Source organism: Nannobrachium achirus (assembly GCF_963921795.1).
Source record: "Nannobrachium achirus genome assembly, chromosome: 1".
Lineage (NCBI taxonomy): Eukaryota > Metazoa > Chordata > Actinopteri > Myctophiformes > Myctophidae > Nannobrachium > Nannobrachium achirus.
In genome coordinates this window covers 4125570-4141137 of record NC_137810.1, presented here as the reverse complement: position 1 = coordinate 4141137, position 15568 = coordinate 4125570, and the positions used below count along the sequence as shown (strand labels likewise).

The 15568-nt window shown below is 39.8% G+C and overlaps 1 protein-coding gene across 1 annotated transcript in view; it reads left to right on the top strand.

Annotated features, from left to right (window-relative positions):
* Positions 1–15568, top strand: part of LOC308306683 (protein NLRC3-like) — a gene marked incomplete at both ends in the record, with an annotated part of 44108 nt that overhangs the window by 27971 nt on the left and 569 nt on the right. The gene's annotated exons all lie outside the window — the stretch shown is intronic.

Here is a 15568-nt window from a genome sequence, read left to right as displayed (position 1 = left end):
ACTCCACTTCCTGAACTGTATGAAAATCACAAAAATCATTATCACTGAATAAACACTCAAAACTACTAAAGTACACACTTAATCTGAAACTTACAGAAACACCATAGACAGTTTAACAAATCCAAACATTTCTGGTTGACAAAATATTCTCCAGATACTCGAGCTTATTCGTACACTTTAGTCAAATTCAAGCATTGTTTGTTTAGGGTGGCACCAGTGAAGCCATCATAGGGACAGTGTTCTTGTTCTCTAGGGAACCTGCAGTTACTGGGGATCAGGGTGGCCTTACAGCCTTGAGGTTTGTACCCCAATACATCTCACATCTTACTCCCCACTTTTCACCTCCATTACTGAAGTCAGAAACCCAGTTATAGGCTAATATGGCAGGCTCTATGGGAGCAAATATGAGGCAGAGCACCTGCATCATGGCAGGACTGAGCTGGAACCCAGCTTCCCCACATCCCCCTGCAGTGACCATGGCCCACAAACACACACTTCTACCCCGGCTTCTCCACCCCCCTTAGATTCAATACATATTCAAGCTTCAATTTACCAATCACAACAATTTCACTAGAATACACCTATAAAACTGTCAACCAGAAATAATGGACTTACCAAACTTAACAAAAGAATACGTTTTAGACGAGCCCCCATGTTACGTTAAGTTACGCCCCAGGCTAGGGGTCCCTAGGTGTAACGTAACAAAATGGACTCCCTCCTTCCCAGTCCCCAAACAGCCAGGCCACACAGGTTTGAAAATCCTCAAACTTAAGGATTTATTATAGATAAAAGTCATACATGTTACCTCAGGGTGGGATCATAAAATTCTAGATACAAAACTGGTTCTAATAACAAGGGGGTCACCCACCCCTACATACAGAACTCTAACAAAACACAATGCTAAAAGACAACAGGCTGGTGCTTGGAGGCTGGTTAGGAGAGAGACCTCGACCTGCTGTTGGTAGCCATCTTTATAGTTGAGCCCATCATCACCGGAGCCAATCACCATTCTGGTTCCACCTACTAGTTAGCCACACAGCCAGGCACCACTCAGTCACAATTCACACCATCTGGTTGTCAATCAGCCACTCACAATCAGCACCACTCAGTCACCAGTGGCGGCTCCAGACAATTTTTAATGGGGGTGCTGGAAGGGAGCTTGGCTATTAATGGAGGTGCTAAGTAGTTGTGGATATAGCCTACCAATTTATATACAGTATAAGAGCCTAAACAAACACAAATGTATTTATCTTTATTTTTATTTTTGCTGGGCTCCAAAAGCCTATACGTACAGCCAAATATATTGTGCTGCAGTGCAAAATCCGCTATTCTGTAAAAAAAAAAAAAAAAAAAAAAAAAAGCCTAGTGTACTATTATTGACAAAGCAAATAACTATTCAATCAGTACCATTCAAGTATCGCAAGTGTTAAAGTTATACCATGTAACTTTTTTTATAAAACAAATCTTAAAATTGTCCTAACTCTTAAATCGCTAAAGTTTTATAACACCCACTCCGTTATTTTCAGCTTCTGAAGCCTTCTCTTTATATGTTTTCTATGATCCTGACCGGGGTCCGGTTTTCGCGGAAAAATTACGTCATCATACACCACCGGCCAATCACAGCGAGGGTTATACACTGCCGGCCAATCACAGCGCATCTTGAAGTGGGGTCGCTAGCTATCACAATAGGGCGGCCATATTTGTAGGCGCCCGTGTGTCTCTATCTATACTCGGGTGAAACACTCCGTTTCTCCGGAATGCCTGAACGCACAGGAACCAGGGACCCCTCTAAAGATAGATCTCGGCGAGGTGGAGGCAGACGTGGGGGTGACGCGGGCGTGTGAGGCCCGGTCCGCGGCGAAAAATGGCCGAAAGACGCGGACACTACTGACCACTAGTTGAGCAACTTACACAGTATAGCTTTAAGTCACATTAAATAAATGGTAATACCATGAACAAAAGGAGTGATGTATAGGGCAGGCTGCACACAATGCAGATACTGATGATTTCTGGCACATTTAATTTTTCTCATAACTAGAGATGGACCGATTGCAAAATTATTGGCCGGTACCGATCCACCGGTTATATTTCTTTAGCTAAGAACTAGAAAATAGGGTTGCTCCAATACCCCTTTTTCAGGCCAAGTAGGCCTACAAGACATAATTCAATTTGAGTACCAATAAGCTAGAAGAACACTAATGCCAAATCAATCACAATAGTACAATATCCAAAATCACAGACAATATCCAGTCTAATATGATATGGATATATAATATTGATGCCAGCTGATCATTCACTGAAAGGTCTAAAGTTAAAAATACATAGGCCTACTACTGTATATATTTTATAATTGCTGTGCCATTGCTTCTATGTCTGTGTCACTGTTAGAGCTGCATGATTATGGCAAAACCTTTATTTTAAAATTATGGGTATACATATTGAGATCATTTATTTCAAATATTATTAATAATATTATAATTGAATAAATATTTTTTAACAAGCAAAACGATTGTCTTAAAAGCCAAAATAAATAAGGTTGCATTCATTGTTTTCAAGGTGAGAAAATTACCTTGTGTCACACTTAGTAGTCTGACTCTAGTCTATTCCTTCCTTTCAAATATTTAAGGGCAAAATATTACCTCATGACCCTGTTCCTGTTGTTTTGGGTTGTAAAACCTCTGTAAGGGACTTAACATGGTACATAATACATTTCTGTTGCTTAATGTACTTTGTGAAACTATCGGAGGAGACTATAACGACCTTTAACGGGCTTCACCTGGACATGCATTGATTAATCCAGCGTGCTGTGGACAGACACACAACACCACGCAAAGTGAACTGACTTTTTTTTTCCAACAACAGAGAAACGGGAGGTGGTATGGCTTTTTCTGTCGCTTGCAACAGGCTCTTTTGCAATGCTGTTGCTTTCTGTTAAATGAAAGTTAAACTCCTTCTGCATGGACCTTCTGGAGGCAGGAAAGCCTTGCGATGCTTTTTTTTCCTTCTTTTTTGAGACGACATTGACACAGGATTATGGAATATATCCTTACATTGCAAAGGTAATCAGCACCATCTGTATTCTGTAGGCTGCCACTAAGTAGACTGGCTGCTATTTACTTATGTTTAACTTAGTCAGAGGACCAGAGCATCATGCTGTGCAGTGCAGTGCGATAGACACAATCGGCATAAAACCGGAATTTATGTCAGTGACCGGCCGGTCACCAATGCGGCCGGTTTGATATCATACCAGCCGATTTTTGATATCGGCAGATTCCGATCTCCATCCCTACTCCTAACTTACCATGAAGGACTTCTAGTGGGCAGGAATCTTTTTTTCACCAATGTCACAGATTTGAACAAGATAATTTTATTTGATGACAGAAAAAAAAAAAAAAATTGGCTGAGCATTTCTTGGGGGTGCTACGGGGGTGCTATGGGCTTCTTTGGAGGTGCTAAAGCACCTGCAAGCACCCCCCTAGCGCCGCCTATGTCAGTCACATACATCAATGAGGGGAAAAATACATGTGAACACAAAATATACCTATAATGACCCTATAGGGTCATAACAAGCATGTATATATATCATTTAACTTTTATGTATAAATAATCTCACATGTAATGATAAGAGTTTTCACTAGCACATATGCAAGAATTTTCACTAGTATACATTATTTTAATAGCATGTATATATATCATTTAACTATTATGTATAAATAATCTCACATATAATTATAAAAGTTTTCACTAGCACATACGCAAGAATTCTCACAATCACCGGAAGGCAATTTCATTATCAACGGAAGTTGACCAAAGTCATGTGACCGAAGTCACGTGACTTCAGTTTCTTCCTGCCTGGCTTGCAGTTCAGACCACAGACAGCACAGCAGATGTAAACAGACTAATGCTACAGACGTGGAGGTAGGTAAGGGCAAATCTATTATTTATTTTTATTATAGAATGATGCAACCTATTTAATAAACTAACGTTTGTAAAGTGTTTTTTTTTGTCAGTTGTGTATTTGATGTAAAGAGTTTACTGTTAGCTAGCGAAATTAGCATTTTAGCTCAGTCTAGTTGCAGAGTTGCCTGCAGTGTTAACAAGTGGCTAATCTGATATGACAGTGCAACGTTTTTGCTCATTTATATCATCAGGCTGAATTAATCAGGGCAATGGGTGTTTTATTTGGTCAATCTGGGAATCGGATGTGCCATGACAATGTAGTGGTAGTGATTGGAAACTAACAATGACAGCGATTTTTTCCCATTGTATTTATCATGGAAGGTGTGAATCTGTGGCCAATATCAACAGATCTGACACAATCTAAATGCAAATATTCAAAGCTTAAGTTGACGGTCGTTCACACTTAATGCTTGGTGTGAAGAACGGGACGTTATTCTTTGTAGATATAATGAAAATATAAGAAATATCCCATACTAATTAAATATAATCACGTAGCCATATAAAGAAGGGGTTCTCAAAATGGGACTCGATCTGTGCGTTCCTTTAGGGGGGGTCTACTCTAAATTGACCCATACAGGTCTAACTTTGGAACCAAATGAACCGGTAAGGGTCCATTTGGTTCCACTTGTACACTGTCAGAGTTACAAACTTGTGTCCATTTGTTTTTAATATCAATCATTATGATGGGAACCAGTGGGACCCCTGGGGGTCCCTGAAATCCACTTTGAGAACCACTGTCAGTGTTATTTCTGTAAGGGGGTCATTTGTTTTACATCCATTTCTTTCTTTTTTTTTTTATCTTTCAGAGACATGATCAGCGCCTTGGGTTCCAGAGATAACCATAGCTGGGTTTGGAATCCAGTCTGCAGGAGTCTTCAATGTGTTCAGGCCATGTCTCAGGCCTTAGCTGAGACAGATAAAGCAGAGACAACTACATACATATTGCATATTATTTTTAGATTGCTCCGTTTACTATCATCCGTGTTGTGTAAATAGTTTTTAACCACTTAAAACGCCCAATAGACAATGCATGGCTCCTTTTCCCCTCTCCACGAAACCTCTTTGCAGAAAATAGCCGATCTACAAGCTCACAACAAACATAGCATTAATCATAGCTATATGGTGCCATATTAAATCATTGGTTCTCAAAGTGGGGTCCGGGGATCCCCAGGGGTCCTTGAGGGAGTTCCAGGGGGTCCCCAGCTAAATGATAGTTAGGAACCAAATGGACCCTTATTATGGGTCTGTAACTCAAGAGTGTACAAATGGAACCAAATGGACCCTGACAGGTTCATTTGTACACTCAGTTAAATTAACATTTTACAATATAAATTGCAGTCCAAGAGATATAAATACCATTAAATGGGGGTCCGTAGCCTAATTAATTCATGTCAAACTGCCTGGGAGTCCTTGAAATTAAAATAGTTGGGAACCACTGCTGGAGCAGCAAAACATATTCTTTTATATGGGGGTCCCTGGCATATCTTTTCAAATGGGGTCCACAGGCTAATAAGTGTCAATTTGGGTGTCCTTGGCATGTAAAGGTGTGAGAACCACTGCATTAAATGACACATCTAGCTGCCTAGATTTTAAGGCTCAGACTCACAGATTAAAGTCTTCATTATGTTTTCTTCATTTTTTTATGTCAAGCCGTTTCTGATCATCCCTGTAGTCAGATTGTTTGTGTAAAATGAATGCTTGACATAATAATGATTTTAATATGTTTGTACAGTGCCCTTCCTCTGCTGGATGATATGTTTATCACTCAATGTTGCTGTAGGACTTTGATGTGCGAAAAAATATGTTTTTCTTGATTGGTAGGTAATTGTTGACTGTGCAGAGGTAAGATGCCAACAGCCAGAAAGTCTGCCTCTGCAAATCTCATACCACCCTGAAGGGTCTGATCGGGATGGCACGGCATGGAGCTGTCACCTTCGTATCTGCCAGTGATAAAGAACTGTATAAGCCTGCTGACAGAGGATATTGCTTGATGGCAGACAATACATTTTTGATAGAAGACTCCCTGGTAAACTACTGTACGACCCTTCCTTTCAAAACGGCCCGATGCCAGCAGAACAGGTTAAGAAAACACAGGGGATTCATTAGAGCAGTTTTACTTTTTGTACTTTAAAAGTATATTTGGATTGGCAAATCATAATCTTTCCTCCATCAGAGGAAACTACTGGATCTCCTCCACCAGAGGAATAATCTCTCCCATATAAATAGGAATCCTTTGGTTTATAAGCTGGCCCTTAAAAGCAAATAGGAAGCTGAGGAAACGTCTTAGAAATAGTCCTGGTTTCCACAAAGCATAGACAAATGCAATTTAATATCTATCACAGGACACCACTCCACTTAGGCAACATAACATTGATGGAAATATTTCTACCCTGTGTCAAAGGTGTAAGGTAAATGAAGGTGATTTGATTCATATGCTTTGGAGTTGTCCACACTTGGTAGATTTTTGGACATCTAAGAAATGGATAGATGTACTTTGTGCACTGTCAATAAATACATCTTTACAAAAAAAAGTATATTTGGATGCCAATACTTTAACTAAAATAAAACATTGAAAGCAAAACTACAGTATGTCTACATTTTAGAATTGCATTGAATGTAACACTTAAACCATTCTGTTCCAGTACTGTACTGGTATTGTTTACATGCCACACTTGTATATGTCTGACTGTCTAACATCATTCCATTGTATCTGTTGCCAGTCTATTACCAATGGTTCAAGTCCAGACTACTGAGACAACAATTCCACTTGACAACAGTGTCCAGACAGTAAACAATTACACTTGACAACTGTTTTAATGCTCTAAAAGAGTAATATTTGCTGGGTTTGCAAATTAATTTCAGATGATAGTGACATGACATAATGATCAGTTTATTTTTAGTAACATTTTGGGTGAAGTACATTTTGGGCCAGTTGAGTTCATTGGCTTTGTAGTTTGTTTCAAAAGAAACCAATGTTTGATTGAAAAACTTTGATTAGATGACCAGGTAGTAGGCTAATTGATCCAGCCACCACTGTCCTTCCTGTATCAGCTACTGGTGTATGAAGATGGTATCCAGGCTGTCTGGTTTAAGGAACAGGATGCACAGAAACAGGAGGTTATTAATATTTTAATTAAAAAACGTAAAGATCTACAAAGATCACAATGCACTGTGACTGGTTGTGAGCTTGTAGATAATCCATGCATGTACAGCTAAAATACATTCATATAATGGCCATGTGTTCATCATTTCACATCCTAGATCAGTGTTTCTCAAACTTTCAAATTTCAAGGTCTCCCATTAACTCTATTGCCACCAGACCCCCATTTGAAAAGATATGCCAGGGACCCCCATATAAGAGAAGATTTTTACAGCTCCAGCAGTGGTTCTCAACTATTTTAAAATGATAATTTAACTGAGTGTAAATATCCTTAATCCTGAATGAGATGGAAAATCTTTTTTACCAGAAAACCACCAAAATACAAGTTGGATGACTTCTACTCTTTCTCTCTGCTAGTTTATTCAAATATGCAAATTATCTCATTAACTATGCATGATACAAAAAATGTCCAAGCAGAAATGGATTCTACGTCAACAATTCTAAGTCAACTGAGACGTTTGATAAACCCTTTATTCAGGTTTTTGTTACATGCATGCTGTTTTCTGGAACATCAACATTGTTCCTGCACTCTACTGCAGGTAGTGGTTGATATGCCTACATATTTTCAAATGATTAAACACATTTCATGTTGAACTGCATATTCTAACAGTAATCGGTAACAGGAGTCTCATAGCACAAACATATTTATCAGCTTCAAATTTAAAATGTCCCAATTCAAACCTTTTATTTTCCACCACTGGTTGAAACATTTATTATTTTGTTTACTGAAGAGACAGCTTAAGAGTTGGTAGGAGTCACTTCTTGATGAACAGAATGGGCACAGAACGGTCTCAGGAGTCAACGGGCAGGCCAAAATTACGAGGTAAATGAATGTAATGCAAAAAAAATGAAAGAGGATCACAGAGGGTCAAGTTTACCATCATTTTCCATAAAGGTAAACAAGTCAGAGAAGTAGAATGAACAAACTATTTAGTTCTGCCCACTTCATCTCAATTCTTTGGTGTACTCTGAGCCCCATGGTCATTCTTAATCTATTCAACCCTCTGCTGTTAAACATAATCAGGCAACCTCTACACAAACTTGCAGTGATTAATTTGATGAGTAATAACATACAGCAAAGCATCAGTGAACCAATTCAAACAGTGTCATCATTCAAGATATTTTAATTGAGCTTGGTGAAGAGACGGTCAAACCAAGTGTTAGATCATATCTAGACAGTCCGACGACCAATTACAAAAAGAGAAGCAATTCCCTGCCAGTTGAAACCAAGTCTTATGCACTGGTTAAATTGCTCAAGTGTTAAATCATATCTGGGGCGGCCTCGACCTGGAAGGCCGTTGTTGGCTGTAGGTGGAAGTGGAAGGAGAAGGTTTTCTTGACCTGTTCTACTTTGTACATCAAACTGATTAAAAATCAGATTTAAACAACAACATAATGATTCCAAAACAACAACAGTCTCTCCACCAGGAGAGACTTCAAGATGTTAAATAATACAAGGTTTTTCAAAGGCTGTTTATTTGTATTTAAAACTTGTATTAGCTGCCTGTCATTTATCTGAGTGCAGTTGTCTTGGCAGCCGTGGCAGGGCTGGAATTCTATAGGCAACCAATCGTGGTGCAACACCGCGAGACCCAACTCGCCGAAAATATTTTTTTAAATACATGTTCAGGCGTGGTTTTTCATTCATGTTCAAGTATGATATTGGGAGTCAGAAGTGAAGGATGTTTTATTTAACCAGGGTGCTCTAGCCGAGTCAATTCGACTCTAAGTAAACACACTCACAGCTAAATACAAGCTCACAGCGCGGCTCTATTTTTGGGTCCTTCACATGAAAAGGTTTGAGCACCACAGACATAGTAGTCTCTCAAGAACAGACTAACTGAGCTCCAGTTAAGTGAAAAGGACCTTTTCTTTGACGATGGCTAGCCAGATCGCTGATATAGAAACATACGTTTTTCAAAAAACCTTAGGATTCCAAAGACACTTATAGAATCGGGTCAAAATTCTAATTTTCACGTTTTTTTCAAAAATGGCAGATCTACAAGCTCGCAGCGCAGCACTCGGTGCCGCGCTGTGAGCTATCTGCTGTTTTTCAATAGTTGAAAGCATAAAATAATGATACACAATAATGTGTACCCGTTCTAAATGGGTTAATAAAGGACCCCTTATGACCATATATGGAGATCCCCAAGCGCCAAACCCAGGGCTTTACTAATTAACATACATTTTATTCCCATATATGGAGATTCCTATATTATCAATATTAAGGACATTAAGGATATTGTGTTATGCTGTTAATATTTGTGTAAATATTAAGGACATATCTGGGAATGCCCATATTTGGTAATGACCATATATGGGCATGTTTTGACATAACATTGTTGACTATCATCCAGGGGTCTCCATATAGGAGTAACTGGTCCCATATACATCACTGGCCAGATGGCCAAGAATTGGCGCGACCTCGCCCTAAAGGCACCCTTAGGTGTCTTACTAGTATATCTCTGTTCTCCTGGGTTTTGCTGTAGGCGTTGAATGCAGTTCAGCACGCAGCACCCTATTTAAAAAAAGCAATAACATCATCGCGATCACCATTACTAGCAAGGCTTGCAGACTAAGAGAAGTTGCAGTTTCATCTTTGATTTAAGAACTACCGCTCACTTAAGACAGCTTTAAATAACGCCCAAACCTCTGCAACCGCAGGTCATCACCGTGGTGTCTATGTTAAACATTTACCACTAAATGGTCAAATTCAAATATATTATATAAATTATATATTATAAAGATCTTTGAGGTCCCAGACGAGACTTTCTTTGGCTGCCGACAGAAGTGCTTGTCCAGCTGTATCGGCTTCTGGCCATGGTGTTCCAGGGTCAATGGCTGGGGGGCGCATTCCTAGGCTGGCTGCCATGGTGTTGGTTGATGCCAGGCTGCTTTCAGGTCTTGTATCCTGACCTGAAAATAATTTTTATTGTGTTTACTGAAGAGCTGGTGTGACCCATGCATAACGATGTTATCATTTGAATGTAGTTTTGAACATTTATTTCAAAAACATCACCACTTCCAACATTCTCAAAAAATGAAAAATAAAAATCTAAAATGTTCAGTTTATTTTACTTTTTCACTGACCATTTTTAACCTCCAAAGGCCCACAAGGCCAGAGTTGACCTTGAACTTTGAGCTTGAAATAAAAAATATATATTTCATATTCATGAATATATTTTCATTGTCATTATTTATTTTAGATCAAAATGCCTATGGATGCAAAGAAATCAAGAAAGAAAACCCTGTCCGGTTTCTACATTCCCATGCAAAGCTAGATTGAAATTAATGAAAGCTGTTTTAAAGAAGGTTTACAATTGGGGTGGACACACACACACACACACACACACACACACACACACACACACACACACACACACACACACACACTAGGGTTGCAACGGTATGAGGTTTTTAACACCGAAAATATCGTCTATGTCAACACCGGTAATATCGGTAATACCGTTTTCGACCACTAGGTGTCCATTTGTTATTAGTAACAATAGAATAAGAATAATCACCTGTTCTTATTTGACTTTTATTATTAATATGAGTAGGCCTATAAGAATAAGAATACAACGTTTTGAATAAGAGCACGAGCGAGCGAGTTTTAAAATGCCCCAGAGAGAGGAGCGAGGTTTCTCCTCCGCTCCTTGGTGCGAGGACCGTCCCAATTCCGCTCCTGTTGGGGCCGCGAACCACATTTTGCCAACATTTGACAACGTGAGCACAGCAGAGAAGAAAGCACAAACAATTCAGCGCGTGTCGCTGATCAGGATTTCACTTAAATGTCTCTGTCATCCCACACAAGTCTGTTTATAAAAACTTTGTGTCGGTTAAGTTATATAACCAGCCAGTCAACCAACGGATACGATTTGAAACAACTTTCGCAAGTAAGATGGATTTTTTGACTGAATGAACCAACCAACCACGCTCACCTCGAGTCGCTCCCATCTCTCCAATCTGGTGATTAATCAACAACCAACTGGATTTAATATTGTCCGTCTTTTACTGTCTGTTTAATGTGCAAGGCGCTGTATAAATATGATTGACATAAAACCTGAAACGCGCCATACCCCGACGATCAGTCAGTCGGGTTACGTTTCGTGCGGGCTGTGGGTGGTGTGGGTTATGAAAAAAACCTGACGCGCGCATCACTACTGGGTGGACTCTGTGGAGTGCACGCTATGCGCTGCCTGCCTTTTCCACCAGCTGCATCTTTGATGCACTTAGAGCAGCGGAGACACGTTTGTATCCAACTAAATATTGATAACAAGCTCAACCATAGTAACTTACAATATATGGATGATAATGCAACATTTTTTTTTCACGGTGTTACCGAAAACACCGGTAACACTGAGTACCGCTGCAACCCTAACACACACACACACACACACACACACACACACACACCCCACCCCCCCCACACACACCCACACACACACACCCCTGAAGACTAAATAATTTATTGTATAGAAAAGTAACATAAATGTGTACTGTTCCAAACTCCACATAAATAAAAAGACTCTTATTAGCAACCCTGTATTGCTGAGTGAGATACTAGGAGTGAGTTGTAATGGACTTTTTGTATATGAGACTTTTTGTATATGAGACTTTTTGAAAGACGCATGTCGAGGCATGAGGCACATCAGGTGGCAGTGGCTCAGGGGTAGAGTGGCCGGTAGAGCAGCCAGATGGGAACCGTGAGGTTCCCAGTTGGATCTCGGGATCCCCAAGAGTTGGTGTCCAAGTGTCTTTGAGCAAGACGCTGAACCCCTAATTGCTCCCGATGAGCATGTTGGTGCCTTGCAGGGTTTTCCTCTGCCATCGCTGTATGAATGGGTGAATGTAATGTGCTTTGTTGTCTTTACCCGAAGCGCCGGTATTCTGGTGTTTATATTCTGGTGTTTAAGGAAGCCGACTCTTCTTATCTAAGGCATACTGTATTATGTGTGTGACCATGCTCTATTGCTCTAATATTACTGTAACAACTGAGTGTCTGTCCTGGTTTAGAACATCAATAGGTTGAACAGGGATTGCGTTTATTCAAATTACCAATGTACTTCTACTTGTATCTACCAGTATGTGCAAACTCACATCCAGAGGAACTAAAAAGTACAGCCATGGGTAAGCTCCAATTCCTTAAATGACTTCCTCGCATCAAAGTGTTCATTTAACTCAGACTTATAAGGTTGGCTACCTTTGTTTGGTGCGATCTTATCCACAGGGATGCAGCTGCCATTGGGGAAAGTGAGCATCATTTTGGGGATGCGGTGGTCACCCAACCCTCTTCTGGGATCCCCATCCCACTCATACTCTGACTGGGGAATCACAGCACCCACTGCACCCAGGAAGGACCCGTCCAAATCCTTCAGCAACGTCGTCTTCTTAGCATCACAGTCCATGTCCACAGAGTCAGCGGGGTTGACTTTCCTGATGGAAATAAAGCAAATAGACTTACTATTGTCCTTTGGTCACCAGCTTAGTATTAGGCAGATATTAGCAAACTTTTAATATAGGAGTGTCTTTATGGTTGAAAATTGAAAGACGAGAGCATCCTTATCTTTAACAATAACTGTACTACATCCTCCTGGGGCCTGTTTCACGAAAGCTGAATTAAATAAGCCAGGATTTAAGCCAAATCCAGACTTGACAAAGCCTCCTCTGTATAGCCTGGTTTATTCTGTTCCACTAAAGAGACTTTGTCGAGCCAGGATCGCAAAGCCCGACTCGACAAGGGCATGGGCTTTTCCTTGAAAACCCCATGCAGTCGATAGGGCTGACCTTCGAATACTTTTTTCATAATCGAAGCTCCTTCGAAGCTTTCTTTCGAACTTCGAAGCTTCGATGACGGCGACGGGGGGGGGGGGGGGGGGGAGCAAAAGTTTATCGGTTACATAAGTGATAACCGTTAAGGAAATGTGTTTAAAAATGCGCGATTTACACAATTTTAAAAGGGAAAACACACCAGTTTTTTCCTTGTAATAAAGCTCCTTATTTTCATTAAATAGTACGACAATACAACGAGGAAGAAGAAGATACGAATGTTTTCTATATTAAAGAAAAGTGTTTTTGCAGTACAGTAGGATTGACATAATCACATCACGTCTGTAATGTAACACACCGTGGCTGCAACAGCAAACAGCAGCAGCGCGACTCAAGAGCCCTATATAACAAACAGATTAACTCCCAAGTCCCAAGGTGTACTGTACACGCAAATGTAATAGTATATTTTATAGTAAATAATTGCACTGCAGTGTGTCTGATTTAGCGTTCCACTCATCAGCCGAAAGCTGACGGTCAGGCTCAGACAACGTAGTTCTCTATGCGGGCGCGACTAGTGAGCTTGCAGATCCGATATAAAGTTGTAATCATCAACACCACGACAATGTAACCCTATAGCAAGTTGTTTTTAAGCTCTTTTGTCCTCTTTAAAACGGGATCGACGCTGACGGGGTCCGATTTGTAAAATCCAATTGTCGCTGTTTGTTTCCTTGCGTTGAGTTGTGTGTCTGTCAGCGTGTGGAAGTGTGCATGGATGTTACACCGACAATGGTTTGGTAACGAAATGTGTGACTGCATCGCATAGTTGCATTGGGTGATGATGTTACTCAGACATTGGTGTTACACATTTCGGTGCCAAACGGATGTCGGTGTATATGTGACAGCGCGCTGTCTTTTCTTTTTTTTCTTCAGCGTCGACCATTCTGATGGCTTCATGCATGCTCTTGTTGTTGTTGGCTTGTTATTGTTAACACGTGTGTGAGAAGGGGGTGACGCTATCATGCTAGAGTGGAGCGAGGCGCATGCAAGCTAAGGCACGCGGCCCCCCCAAAGGACAAACGGTTAGAAATGAAGCATATTTTATTTAACCAGGGTGCTCTAGCCGAGTCATTTCGACTTGAAGTAAACACAATCACAGCTAAACTTCTGTACAAAAGTTAATATAGAACAAATAAATAATCCAATATTCTTACCTCTGTCTTGGTTTTGATTTCCAAGTGCTATAAGTTGACCTCGTTTCAGAGCGGGGAACGTAGCTACTGGTGGCCGAGGCCATGGAGCTAGCTAGCATACTAGCTAGCATACTGCTACGCTAGCCCTGAATACAGTATATGACCGTCCTGTATTCAGGGCTAACTGCTACGCGGTAGCACGCTGCTGGTGGAAGTAGAACCATAGAATATTAGGCTGTTAAGAGCCCACTCAATTCACGGTCGAGTGCTGCTTAGTTGAGTGGGTGCGTCGGCCAGGCCCGAGATGTCCCATGCACGTCCCCTCCTTGTTGTCTTCTTCAGGAAGTGACTGCCGGTGTGATTGTTTACCTATGACGCATATCGCCTTCCGTTGAAAGTGAAACTACCTTCCGGTGACAGTGAAAATGATTTGTATGTGCTACTGAAAACCTCAGGGAAAGCCTGGTGAGGCGAGGTTACTGAAAACTTTCATGACTACATGTGAGATTCTTTCATACATACTAGTGAAATGATATACATGCTATTAAAATAATGTATATATATTATCGAAATAACTTATATATATAGTACTGAAATGACTTTTTTGATTACATGTGATTTATTTGCATATAGTAATGAAATTATATATATACATGCTATTAAAATCATGTATATATACTATTGAAATGACTTATATATATATATAACTGAAATTACTTGTATGAATACATGTGATTTATTTGCATATAGTAATGAAATTATATATATATACATGCTATCAAAATAATGTATATATATAATATTGAAATAACGTATATATATAGTACTGAAATGACTCGTACGATTACATGTGGAACTCTTTCATACATTATACTGAAATCACGTATGCATAGCACTGAAATGATACGTTTATACATCATTGAATTCATTTATACATACTAGTGAAACTACTTGCATGAATATATGTGAAATACAATAAATTCAGTTGTACACGTACGAGTGTTCAGTAATATATATGCAGCCTTTTCATGGGTGGATGTGTGAGTGTTTCAGATATATATGTGTAAATAATTTTGTACGTATGTGTATATGGCACAGAAGTATATAGGTATGTGTATGTGTTTGTCATATGCATGCGTAAGTGTTCAGTTGAGTATGTATACGGTTTCATATACGAACGCGCATAGATTTACTAAGTATGTATGTATGTACGAGTGTTTCAGTAGTGAGTGTAAGGAGTGTTTCAATATCGAGCGTATAACATTTCATTAGTATATGTAAGAGTGTCTCAACAGCGTGTGTCAAAGTGTCTCAATATTGAATGTAAAAGCATTTCAGTAGTACGTATAAGACTGTCTCATTAGTGTGTGTAAAAGTGTTTCATAATATACGGCCTGCATGGCCCCTCATACTCTCTCTCTCTCTCTCTCTCTCTCTCTCTCTCTGTGTGAATATTTTAATACTTTTTAAATATTAAATATTTTTAATG